This window comes from Ursus americanus, chromosome 17 (assembly GCF_024610735.1).
Source record: "Ursus americanus isolate L20-20 chromosome 17, mUrsAme1.1.p, whole genome shotgun sequence".
Taxonomy (NCBI): Eukaryota; Metazoa; Chordata; class Mammalia; order Carnivora; family Ursidae; genus Ursus; species Ursus americanus.
In genome coordinates, this window is record NC_142143.1 from 16190404 (window position 1) to 16202532 (window position 12129).

Sequence of the window (12129 nt, forward strand, 5' to 3'; positions counted from 1 at the left end):
GTATCCATAGAAGGGATTATCATGTTCTATAGTTGTTTTCATTCTAAATAATTTTGTCCCATTAATGAATTAATCAATTGTGATCACTAGAAAGCTAGTATGACCCCATACGTCACTATTTTCTCTGACATCATGGTGGTTAGCCCCACAGATTGCACTGGATGAGGTAGAGAATGGGTTATTTTGTTGGAGGATATTCATTTAACAAATCTTTTGAGCACCTGCTGTGAATTGAGCACTTTGCTAAGCACGCACCAAGAACTGATATTAGGTCACACCTAATGCATCCTAAAAAACAAAACTGCATAGCCTTATACGTTCTATCATAAACATTCCATTGGTAAGCATCTAGTGGACACCACTGTATGCCACAATATGAAGATTTTTAAAGGAGAGGTCAGAGGTGCTACAGGGATTGAAATAGACTAATCAAGTGCCAAGCCCCCCCCCCCCCCGCCTTTTTTTAAATAACGTGACCAGGCAGGACAGGGAAGCTAACGTAAAAAGCTGGAAACAGAAATCCTCAGGGAATTAATAGCAAAATACCACCATGGGCCATTTCAGTTAAGAAGGGTAACCCTTGGGCTGGGGGTGGGATGAGCAGGAGAGAGAAGTAGCAAATCAAAGATCCAAGTAAATAAGCATGTACCGCTGGTAGTGCACAACAGAGTAGGAATCACCAATTTCTGCAAGGAACCACGAAAGGAAGAGCGCGAAGTAGCTAGAATGGAAAGGGCCTAGGGGAGAGTAAAGGAGGAGATGGGGTTGGGGAGAGAGAGAGAGAACCAGGTAGAAGATGCTGGAGGACTGGGCCCTAGGAAGGAGCAGCAGGGAGAGGCTCCCAGTGGCCGGAGCACCTACCGCTACCAGCTGTGTCAACTGAGTATCGCACAAGTCCAGGGGGAGATCGCAGCCTCTCGGTTCATGTAGTTATTACAACAGTTTCTCAGCAGAGGGTAATCAAGGTCTCCAGGAAGATGAGCTTTCTTCTTAGTCACCCGAAGTCATCATTCGGACCAGCAGGACTCCCATTGGCCAGGGAAATTTTGAAAATTGCTGTTCAATTTTAACATGGTTGCCAGCAACGTGGCCCTTCTGGTTCCTGGCTCTGGGCGTCACCCTCAGAAATTTACATAAGTTGTCCTATGCAGGATCGCCTCGTATGGGTGGGATTCTTGAAAAACTCAAGGGAAAGGACCAGATAGGAAGGTTAGAAAGGGAGAGCTGTGCAGGGAGGCTTTGGTAAAAGCTTGGGAACTCAGTAAAAGCCTGGGAGTCACCAGGAACGTCATAAGTACCTGGAGACCCCCTGTGGGCGTGAGGGCTGGGGAGAGGCACCACGGGGTTTCCACTCGTTGTGAGATAGATGTACAAGCAGTTTTTATTTAAATATCACAGGACAGAGTAACACCAGCAGGCTGGAGGATAAGGATCCCTAAAAAGTCAACATCTGTGTTGTAGGTGCGAACCACGTGAGATAGGTCTTTCAAACGAAATCCCCTCCTACCGCACAAAAAGTCAAGCTATTCTGTTAGTCCTTCATCTTCAAACACACACACACACACACACACACACACACACAAATGGGGCTACTGGCTTTTCAACTCTATCCACTAGGTTTGTTCTGATGGGAAATTTTCAGACAACGTTGCCAAGCAACTTGGAGCCATCTTTCTCCCACTCAAGCTTGTTATGTGGCTTTAGGAAAGATCCCTTCACCTCCCTGAACCCAGGTAAAAACACCTGTCCTGCCTCCCCCACCAGTTGCAATTAAAACAAAGCAAAACAACAAAAGCATCCTTGGATGCAAACATCCTTGGAAAACGCAAAACGAGCCATAGACACCGAGGAAGCTCTTCATGCAAAGGTCCATTTTCTTGTCCCTGCGTTCGGGGGGACCACATTCACAACGAGAAGGGCCCCTGGGACAGGCCATTGTTTTCTGCAGAGGGAAGACAAGGGCCAAAGTAAGTGGTTCCAGCTGCTAGGAAGTCGTGCTTGCCGGGGCCTGGGAGGAGTCCCAGCGTTCCTCGGCAAAGATTCTCATTTTACTTGAAAGCACAGACTTCTCCGCCCCTCACCACCCCCCGAATTTGTAATCTAGATTTGAAACCACATGTAGCCATGCTGATCATTTTTTTCAGAGACTGTCAAACTTTTGCAGCTAATTATCAGTTGGAGTCAGCGTAACAAAACCTGCGTTTCTGGGCTGGATTTTATTAAAATGCTTCTGGTATCAGCCAGGGGCTGTGGTAAGGGTGCAGCTAGAGCAGGCAGTGGGGTTTTTCCTTTCCCTGCGAGGAAAGCCCCAGCAGGCCGTATAAATCAGTCCTATTAACTGGAATGGCAGAGACTTACTGTAAGTAAGCGCGATCCCTTCCGCTTTTAAGAAACAATGAACTATTTCCTGGCTTTTCAATTAGGAAGGCTTTCTTGGGCCATGTAGGGAAAAAATGTAACATATACTAAATACACTAAGGAACAAGCATGATTAATGGCAATTCCGAAGGATCATCTGAGCTGATGCCTTCTAACAGAGGAATCTGCATTTACTGGCATCCTGTCAATCCACCTTCCATGAATTCTATCGTGAATACTCAGAATTCCAGAAAACACAAAACAACTCATTTCAAGCTCTATGGATCTGGCTCAAGACTTAAATCTTCCGTGAATGGTCCAGTAGGCTAAAAGACTTGAATGCCCCTTCTTGTCTTTTTGTCATTTACATTGAAAACAGCTCTGAGGGCGTGGGGGCAGGCCTGCCAAGGGCTCGACTTCCTCCCACAGATGACCTTCTGGGGTCAGGGAGAGGAGAGAGAGCGAAGGCAAACAGTTTGTGTCCTAGCCTCTTCTTAAGACTCCTGTGCCTATCAACTCTAGAAGAGGTCATCAGACCTGACCATGTCCCCAGACCACTTTCATCTGGACCCACCCCTGTCTCCTTCCATCCCTGGCCACAGAGAGCTAGGTGTCCTTCCTGTCTGAAGCTACACCTTCCTAGGCTTTTCCAAAGCTGGGCTTCACCATCTTACCAGCTGCATCCGCATCTTAATCACTCCAGATCCTCTTCTCTACGGACATGCTCAAGTCTCCTCTATCCTAAGGATGGAGGATTTCTTCTTCTTCCTTTTTGTCATGGCTGGATTTCAAAAATATACTGGCTACACACTGTTTACCTGTCACCCACTGCGGTCCTGCTGCTCCTACCGTTCTCCCTGGAACTGGTAAGAGTTACCACGTACCATCTACTGGCCACATCCTAAAATCCTCTCTTCAGGAATTATTATCATTTACTTTTCTGCTGCCTGGGATTATTTTCACACTGACATTTCTGACCTTCTTTCTTTCTATCAGTTGTATGATGATGGCTTCTCCTTCTCCTGCTATTTTCAATTACTCTAGTTCAGTTTTTACTGTCAGTGCTTCTTTAATGGCTGTTGACAGAATCCCATCATTTTTCTATAATGTGAGTATCTGTAAAAAGAGGGTGGTGTTGCTCGTGGGAATGTGAAATGGGACAGCCACTTTGGAAAACAATCTGGCAGTTCCTAGAAAGGTTAAAAAATAGAGTCATCATTTGAACCAGCCTGCCTATTCCTATGTATATCTCCATACACCCAAGGGAAATAAAGACACATGTGAACACAAAAACAAAAATACGGTTGTTCATAGCCACATGATTCCTCATAGTGGAAAGGTAGAAAAAACACAAATGCCCATCAACTGATGAATGGATAAACAAAATATAGTATACCCATACAACGGAGTGTTATTCAGTCCTAAAGAGACACGAGGTACCCATACATGCTACAGCATGAATAAACTTTGAAAAAATGCTACAGCATGAATGGAGTCGAAAGACTACATAGTAATGATTCCAATTATACCAAATGTCTAGCATTCAAAATTTAGCATCTTAAAACAATAGCAGTTACCCATTTCTCTCAATTCTGCAGACTGACCACATGGTTCTTCTGCCTCAGGTGGTCTTGGTGAGGGTACTCAGAGGGCTGGAAGTTCCAAATGTCCTGGTTCACACGGTTAGAAGTCGGTGGTGGTCACCGGCTGGGTGCTCAGCTGGGACAGTCATCCAGGGGCTTCACTTCTTATCCACATGGGCCTCTCCACAAGGCCACTTGACCTTCCTCTTACTATGGTGCCTGGGTTCCGAGAAAGAGCATTCCAGGTTAACAAACCCAATGTGCAAGCACTTTTCAAGCAACCACCGTTGCGTAATATTTGCCCATCTCTTATTAGCCAAAGCTATTCATATGGCAAAGCCCAGAGTCAATGTTAGAAAGGCTGACTTGAATGTTGGAGTCATGGTTTGTTGAGGACCACCAAAGTAGCATGCTTCGTGATGAGAAAAATGACAGGTATTGGGCAAGGTTTTAGAGAACCGATGAGAATTCTTCTTCCTCTCCGACCAGCTAATTATTCTCCGTAGAACTCTTACAAGCTATAGAAGGTAAATGCATTTATCAAAAATCAAACTAAATGTTTGGCCCTTTGTTATGTGCTAGAAATACTTTACAGAGAGAAGACTAAACCTGGCTTTAAGAAGATTATGGTCATGTCAGGGAAACAGGTACGCAAATATGCAACTACAAAGCAGCGTGATAGTATAATAAAAGTGTATATCTTCACGGCAAAATGGGAGCGCAGAGGAGGAAGCTCCTCAGTGTGCTTCAGGGAAGAGGAGGCATTTTTTACCCAAACATGGGCAGGGGAAGAACCATCTAGGCAAGGTGAAATAGCACATACCATTGTTGGCAATCTTTGCTAAAATTATAGTTCAGTGCTCAGGGGTGTAAAGGGTGTGTGTGTGTGTGTGTGTGTGAGAGAGAGAGAGAGAGAGAGAGGAAGGAAAGAAAGAAAGAGAAAGAAAGAAAGAAAGAAAGAAAGAAAGAAAGAAAGAAAGAAAGAAAGAAAGAAAGAAAGAAAGAAGGAAGGGAGAAAGAAAGAAAGAAAGAAAGAAAGAAAGAAAGAAAGAAAGAAAGAAAGAAAGAAAGAAAAAGAAAGAAAGGGAATTAGTGCTTAGAAGTTGCCGTTACACAGGTGTGTGGAGACCAGATCAGGAAGGGTCTTGTGTTCCATGCTAAACTGTTCCAGGCCCCCATGACCACACCCTGGGGATGGAGATCCATAAAAGTCTTCATCAGAGAGGCAGGGAGATGGGATTTGTGCTTTATGCAGATTGGCTCACGCTGCATCCTGCCGTGGTTTTTGTTTGCTCCCTGCAGAGCTTATAGCATGACTCAGTGCTTCCACACATTCCCCCAACAATCTCCTCCACAAAACATGAGTGAGAAATGTAAATTTTCTCTTCATGGGTACCATGTGGAGATTTCTACATCTCCACGGAAGTGGACGTTTTCATGTAGGAACTGCAGTGGGAGTCACATTTCAGGGTGGGCAAAATCTCCCTCCCTCAAATCCCCATCCTTCCCAGTCCCTCCTTTGGCCACCAGCAGGGTTACCATCTCTCTCTGAACCCTTCCCCTGCAAAGCCTTTCATTTTTCTGACCCCAGGTCTTTATTCAGGAATCACGCTCCCCTCCCCCTCCATTTCACCATCTCTTTCTATCTCATGGAGCGTAATTTCCCTGTTTCCATTCCCATGACTTCACTCAGCAAACAAAGACCTGCCAATATCAATACCTTCAAACACCTTGAAAGGCATCAGGGAGTATTAATTACATAAATAAAAAATCAGTGTGTATGTTTCTGATGCATCCTTAAAATCTCACTTTGGAAGCAACATGTGAAATGGATTGGTTGCGGACAGAATGAGACTAAATAGAGAGAGATTGATAAGGGATTATATCCGCATAGGAGAAATATGTGAAGAGCCTGAGACAGTGGCCATTGAAATGGAGGTAGAAGGGGCAGACATAACAGCAATTAGGAAGTAGAATCAAGTGGGCTTTGCCATTAATCCAACCCATAACATTCACTAAAAATAGCCATGTTACTCCCTCAGTAGAATAGGATTTGTTAAGATTTAGGACTGCTTGCTGAGCCAGACCTAGGAAGAGAGGTAACGGCATGATAGGAAATTAACTGAGATATTATGGCGGTCCTCTCAACTTCCTGCATCAGCCATATTGGAAGTATCAAGTATGATGGTACATCATGAGACTGATTTTTGAAAATACCAGATCTCACACATCCAAATAGGTGTTGGCCTCTAAGTCACCATGGCCAAGCGTCACTTGTTCCAACAATGCTGCCATTGTTGAAATCCATTCTGAACTCCTCTTTGGCATCTGCATTTGGAGCCAGGATATGAGACACCCAATAGTCTGGCCTAATTACTTGATCGTGACTTTTTTTTCCCCCTCTGGATAGCTTTAGCCACCTTGAACATCCAAGTTGCTTTCCAGACACTAAGCTGAAGCCTTTAGCTTAGGAAAATAAATTGGGACATGAGGATGGAAGAGCGTCAGCTGAGGCTCATGGTTGGGAAAACAACCACAGCCAACAGACTCATCAGGAAGAGATGCAGAGCCAGTCCTCCAGCCTCTTCACTTCCAACTTCCTGAGCCCCACACATCATCAGAATGTAATCCAGCAACTCCCCCAGGTGTGACACTTCATTCCTGGGATGCGACAAGCAAAGGAGACTCAAAGAAAATGGAGAAGGACACAGGAGACAGCCTGGAAATGAGCTTTCCTCAAAAAGCACCCCTCCTAATTTTCAACAGAATGAGCCTGAAAACATGTTTTCCTTTAGTAAACTCATTGTTCATCTCCAGAATCAGTTGTACCAGGGCAAGGTGGGCATTTTAGAGCAGGCCAGGTTCAAGGGAAAGCCCAGGTAGGTTCACTATGAGCTGAACAGACATTTCTGATTGTTTAGAGAAGAAGAAGAAGAAGAAGAAGAAGAAGAAGAAGAAGAAGAAGAAGAAGAAGAAGAAGAAGAAGAAGAAGAAGAAGAAGAAGGAGAAGAAGAAGAAGAAGATAGTATCAGAAACTGCAAACTATTAATGAGGAAATGCATTTAATGCATGTGAAATGACTAGCACAGTGCCAAACAATAAGATTTGCTCCATTAGTATTAAATAAATGCTCAGGTAAATCATGGCCATTTGTTGTTCTTTTCTTTATTTTTTAATGGAAAATCAGTACATAAACCACCACAGATCCTACCGCTTCCACATAGCTGCTAACAGCAGATGATGAGTTGTACTTATTTAACATACATGTAGATAGTACGTAGATGAAGATAGTCCCAGGTGCTATTGTAAGCAAGGTACAAATACTAACTCATTTAATCCTGATACTAATCTTATGAGCTATTTCTAATCTCTGTTTAACAGATGAGAAAACGGGGGGCCTAGAGAGATTAAATAGCTTGTCTAAGGTCACTCAGATAATAAATAGTAAGAGTTGTGCTCTTAACCACCACAATTTTCTGCCTTTTGAAATTCAGTCTTGGCAGCCTTTCAATCTCTGGTACCACCACCTGCCTTCCGCAATCCCTCACACTCAGGGGTTTTCTATGGTGGACCAAGATGAGTTGGACCTCTGGGTTCCCTAGATAGGACAGGCAGAACAAAACAAAACAAAAAACATAGATTAGAGCTGAAGGTACCTCAGTGATCATTAGCCCAGGCATTGCCATATTTTTTTTTCTTTTAATACTCCTTACTTTTAGTATAATTTTAGGTTTCCAGAAAAATTGCAAAGCTAGTACAGATAGTTTCCATATACCCTACACCCAGTTGCCCCTATTTTTAACATCTTCAATCAGTATGGTACATATGATACAATGAATGAACCAATATTCATAAGTTAGTATTAACTAAAGTTCATCCTTTATTCATATTTCCTTACTTTTGGCCTAATGTCATTTTTCTACCCCAGGACCCCATCCAGGACACCACATTACTTTAATGGTCAAATCTCCTTAGGTTCCTCTTGACTGTGAGGGATTCCGTGCTTCTTTTGTTTTTCATGACCAGGCCAGTTTTGAAGAGTACTGATCAGACGTTTTGTAGAATGGCCCTCAGTATGGTAAGATCTGATATTTTTCTCAGATTAGACTGGTGCTGCATGCTTCAGGGAGGAAGACCACAGAAGTAAAGTGCCATTCCCATCACATCATATCAACAGTAGATACTATCAACATAACTCATCACCAGTAATGTTGGCCTTGATCCCCTGGCTGATAATTCCAAAACATACATAACACATATATCTGAGTTCCGTTCTGACACTTACTTTGACTCTTCAGGCTACCATTTGCCTTGCCTTTTAACATGACTTACAATTTTTTGCGGAGAGCTAAATATGTTGTATCAGGTAATGGGAACTGAAGTAAACCGGTCTTTAGTGAGAGAGGATTCTTGTGAATCTGGCAGCAAATTGAGCTGTGTTTCATGTTTGCTGCAGCTGTAGGGGCTTCAAGTTTCCCTGTTGTCCTTGTTTTGTGTCCCCTTTTGAAGCCCTCTTTGGGCTTCTCTCAGAATTCTCTAGATTTCAAGGTGTTGGCTAACCTGGCAACCTCAGCTTTCTGATGGGTCCAAGAAAAGTTATTGACTTTCAGTTTGTTCAGTTTGTTCAACTTTTTCTTATTATAAGGTTGGAAGTGATGACTTCCAACCCTTTACATGTGGGGACTGAAACATTTTTAAGAGAAAAAAGCTCTTTCCAATGAAATCTTATGTAACTGCATACGTCTCATCACTTTCTAGCCTAATCCAAGTACTAGCACTGGAATATTTCCCTCCTACATTTCCACAGTCCCATTGGGTATCTAGGGCACTTCCTTTTGACTCACGCTGTGTTTCAGGAGGCTTACGAACGTCATAGGCCATTTAAAAGTAGAGTGCCCATATGGAGAAGTAAGGATGGGACTGAGCAAAATCTTTGGGCATGGGCAGGAATCTTTTTAGCCAGAAAATCCAGCAGAAATGGTCAGAGAGTTGATGGAAAAACCCCAGCAGACAATAATGAGAAGAAGGGCTCATGCGGTTTCTTCCATGTGATGGTGGTTCACATTGCCCATGAAAGGGAGGCAAATACTCTCAGACTATGGCTTGGCCCCCATCAAGCTCCTTGGTGCTGGCCATTTTCTCAATATTGATCTCTGGCCCTCTCTATGTGTCTTTCACCTGAGCAGTCAAAGTCTGGTCCTCTTGTCCAAAACTTTAAAGATATCCTTCAAGGTCATGCCCTATCCTTTTCCTTCAGCCCCACTCTAGCCCAACTGACCCTCAGGTAGTCCCCCAAGGATGGTGGATCGAGTGCTCTGGGACTTCCTTCTTCCTCTACAAAGCACATTCTTTTTTTTTTTTTTTTAAGATTTTATTTATTTATTCGACAGAGATAGAGACAGCCAGCGAGAGAGGGAACACAAGCAGGGGGAGTGGGAGAGGAAGAAGCAGGCTCATAGTGGAAGAGCCTGACGTGGGGCTCGATCCCACAATGCAGGGATCACGCCCTGAGCCGAAGACAGACGCCTAACCGCTGTGCCACCCAGGCGCCCCTACAAAGCACGTTCTTATACAAAGTCTCCATTCTCCTCCCAATGTCCTGATTATCAAGAATCTTTTTTTTTTCTTTTGATAAAACTTGGCTTCACAAAGCAAGGCTTTGGCTTTCTAAACTAATATTTCTAGTGTGGGATCTGACATCCTAAAATTAAACTGAACATTGACAGTTTCTTTTACTTTTAATTTCTGCTACACTCTCAATACTCCAGGAGCCAATTTGGGTGTTTTTGACTAGCTAGAAAATGGCATGGATTCATACAAAGAAGTGTTGAAACAGAAAACAAAGATAACTACTTTAAGATACCTTTTCTGTATATTGCTCTGGATGGGCTGTGTGTGTGCACGTGTGGTACAAGTTCTGGTTGAAAGGGACCAAGGGGTCCAGAGCCCTGCATACTTTATCTTCTCTGTTACCCACCCAGTGCACTGAAACCACTCCTACAAAGGTCACCCTCATGTCGCCTAATCCAGGGGCCAGTTCTCAGTTTGCCAGTCAATTAGTAGTCAGTCCTCCTCTCTCCTGCCCTGTCAGCAGCCCTAGCCACAGCTCATCACTTCCTCTTTCTTGAAAAAACAAAAAAACAAAAAAACTCTCCTTAGCTTTCAGCATGCCACTTTCTGGTTCTCCTCTCTTGCTGCTTGCTCCTGTAAGCCTCCTTTAAAGGTTTTCCCTCTTCTCTTCTCCTCTCGTATTAAAGGCTGACATGCCCAGGGCCCTGTCCTTGTCCTTTGTGTATACTTGTGCCCTGCTGAGCCTCTTCAGTGTCACGACTTTAAACACCGTCTCCATGCTGATGACTCACTGATTTATATTTCCAGCCCAGACTTCTCTCTTGATTCTAGACCCATACACCAAATGCCTTACACCACATCTCCACTCATACTGAACTTCATACGTTCAGCACCAAACTCCTTACCTCCCCACCCAAACCTGCTCCTCTCCCTGGGATTTCACATCTCCATAAATGGTGATGAATTTTTCCAGTTTCTCAAGCCACAAGCCCTGGTCTCCTTTTCTCTCGCCCCACGTTGAATCTGTCAGCAAATCCTGTCAGTGTTAGTCCACATCTGGTCGTTTCTTTATCACTGTTCCCACACTGGTCCAGATCACCACCAGCTCAAACCTGGCTTCTGCATGAGTCTCCTCACTGGACTCCCTACGTCCCCCTTGATGTCCTTTCATCTGTTCACCATACTGACGAATGCAAGTCAGATCCGATAGTCCCACCTAGGTTTGCAAGGTGTCCATGATCATGTGTCCAGCCAACTCTCATTTCCCACCATTTCTACAACTGATCCTCCATCCCAGCCTCCTGTCTTATTACTTAAATATGTCAAGCTTACTCCTACGTCAGGCTCTTTGACTGGCTCTGCCTTCTGCCTGGAGAACACTACCCCAAATATCCACAGGGCTCTGTCCCCCACTTCCTTCAGACCCCCTTTTACCACCACACTTTGAGTCCTTCCCTGGCCACCATATTTAGCATGGGGCCACTGTCTCCCTGTGTCCTTACCCTGTTTATTTTTTTTTCTTAGCATTTACCATGATCTGACATACAGTACTTACCACCGTTCTCTCTTATTAGAAAGTTGGCTCAGCCAGAGCAGGAACTTTGTCTCCTTTTGTTTGCACTCTATCCCCTGTGCTTAGAACAATGCCTGGCACACAGCAGAAGCTTAAGAATGAATGAATGAATGAATGAATGAATGAATGAATGAATGAATGAATTGAATATAAGAAACAGCACAGAGGATCATAGGGGAAGGGAGGGAAAAATGGAATGGGAAGAAATCAGAGATGGAGCCAAACCATGAGAGACTCTTGACTATGGGAAACAGAGGGTTGCTGGAGGGGAGATGGGTAGGGGGATGGGGTAACTGGGTGATGAGCATTAAGGAGAGCATGTGATGTGATGAGCACTGGGTGTTATATGCAACTGATGGATTACTGAACTCTACCTCTGAAACTAATGATGTACTATATGTTGGCTAATTGAAATTAAATTTTTAAAATGAATGAATGAATGAATCCTATGAAGAGGTCCGTGAAGCATGTCCCAAAACCCCTAAGTCCCCAGTTCTTGCATTTTACAGATCAGGACCTGAGCCCCAAAATAAGAGAGGAGTAACTTTCCCAAGGTCAGCCAGCAGTCAGTAGCAGGCAAGGTTCAGAGTCAGGGCCTCTCATTTCCCAGGCCTAAACTCTCTCCATAGCCTTAACAATAGTGGAAGGACTGGGTGCCAGCTTTTGCCTGTGTAACGTTATGAAGGTCATGATTCAAAAGGTTACCCGCCAGAAAACTGAAGGCAAAGAGAGGCCAGCCAAGGGGCTGAGGCTGTGGTACCATCAGAAGGGACGTGATGAAGGCCTGTATACCTAGCGACTGGAGAAGTCAAGAGGGAGGGCAAAGTCTGGGATACTTTGTGAAAGAAGCTTGTTGAATAATTGAATGTGGTGTTTAAAAGGTCAAAAGGAAAAATTCAAAGTGATTGCAAGGAGGATGGGCCCATGTTTTATTTATCTTTACATCTTCCGTAACTGTACTTAGCATACGAGTACGCCACAAATATTTATCACCAGTCCTGGTAATGAGGAAGACTAGAAAAATCACCATCCATGGCTGTTCTG

The 12129-nt window shown here is 44.0% G+C and overlaps 1 long non-coding RNA gene across 2 annotated transcripts in view; it reads right to left on the reverse strand.

Moving 5' to 3' along the window:
• Nucleotides 1-452: 452 nt before the first annotated feature.
• LOC123780514 (uncharacterized) overlaps nt 453-12129 on the reverse strand; it is a 119078-nt gene continuing 107401 nt past the window's right edge. The window contains exon 4 of one of the 2 annotated variants that reach the window (XR_015727108.1): nt 453-4160. This is a non-coding gene — a long non-coding RNA (uncharacterized LOC123780514). Of the gene's footprint in view, nt 4161-4942; nt 7540-12129 lie in introns of those variants that run through there. The other variant, XR_015727109.1, reaches the window with a different exon arrangement.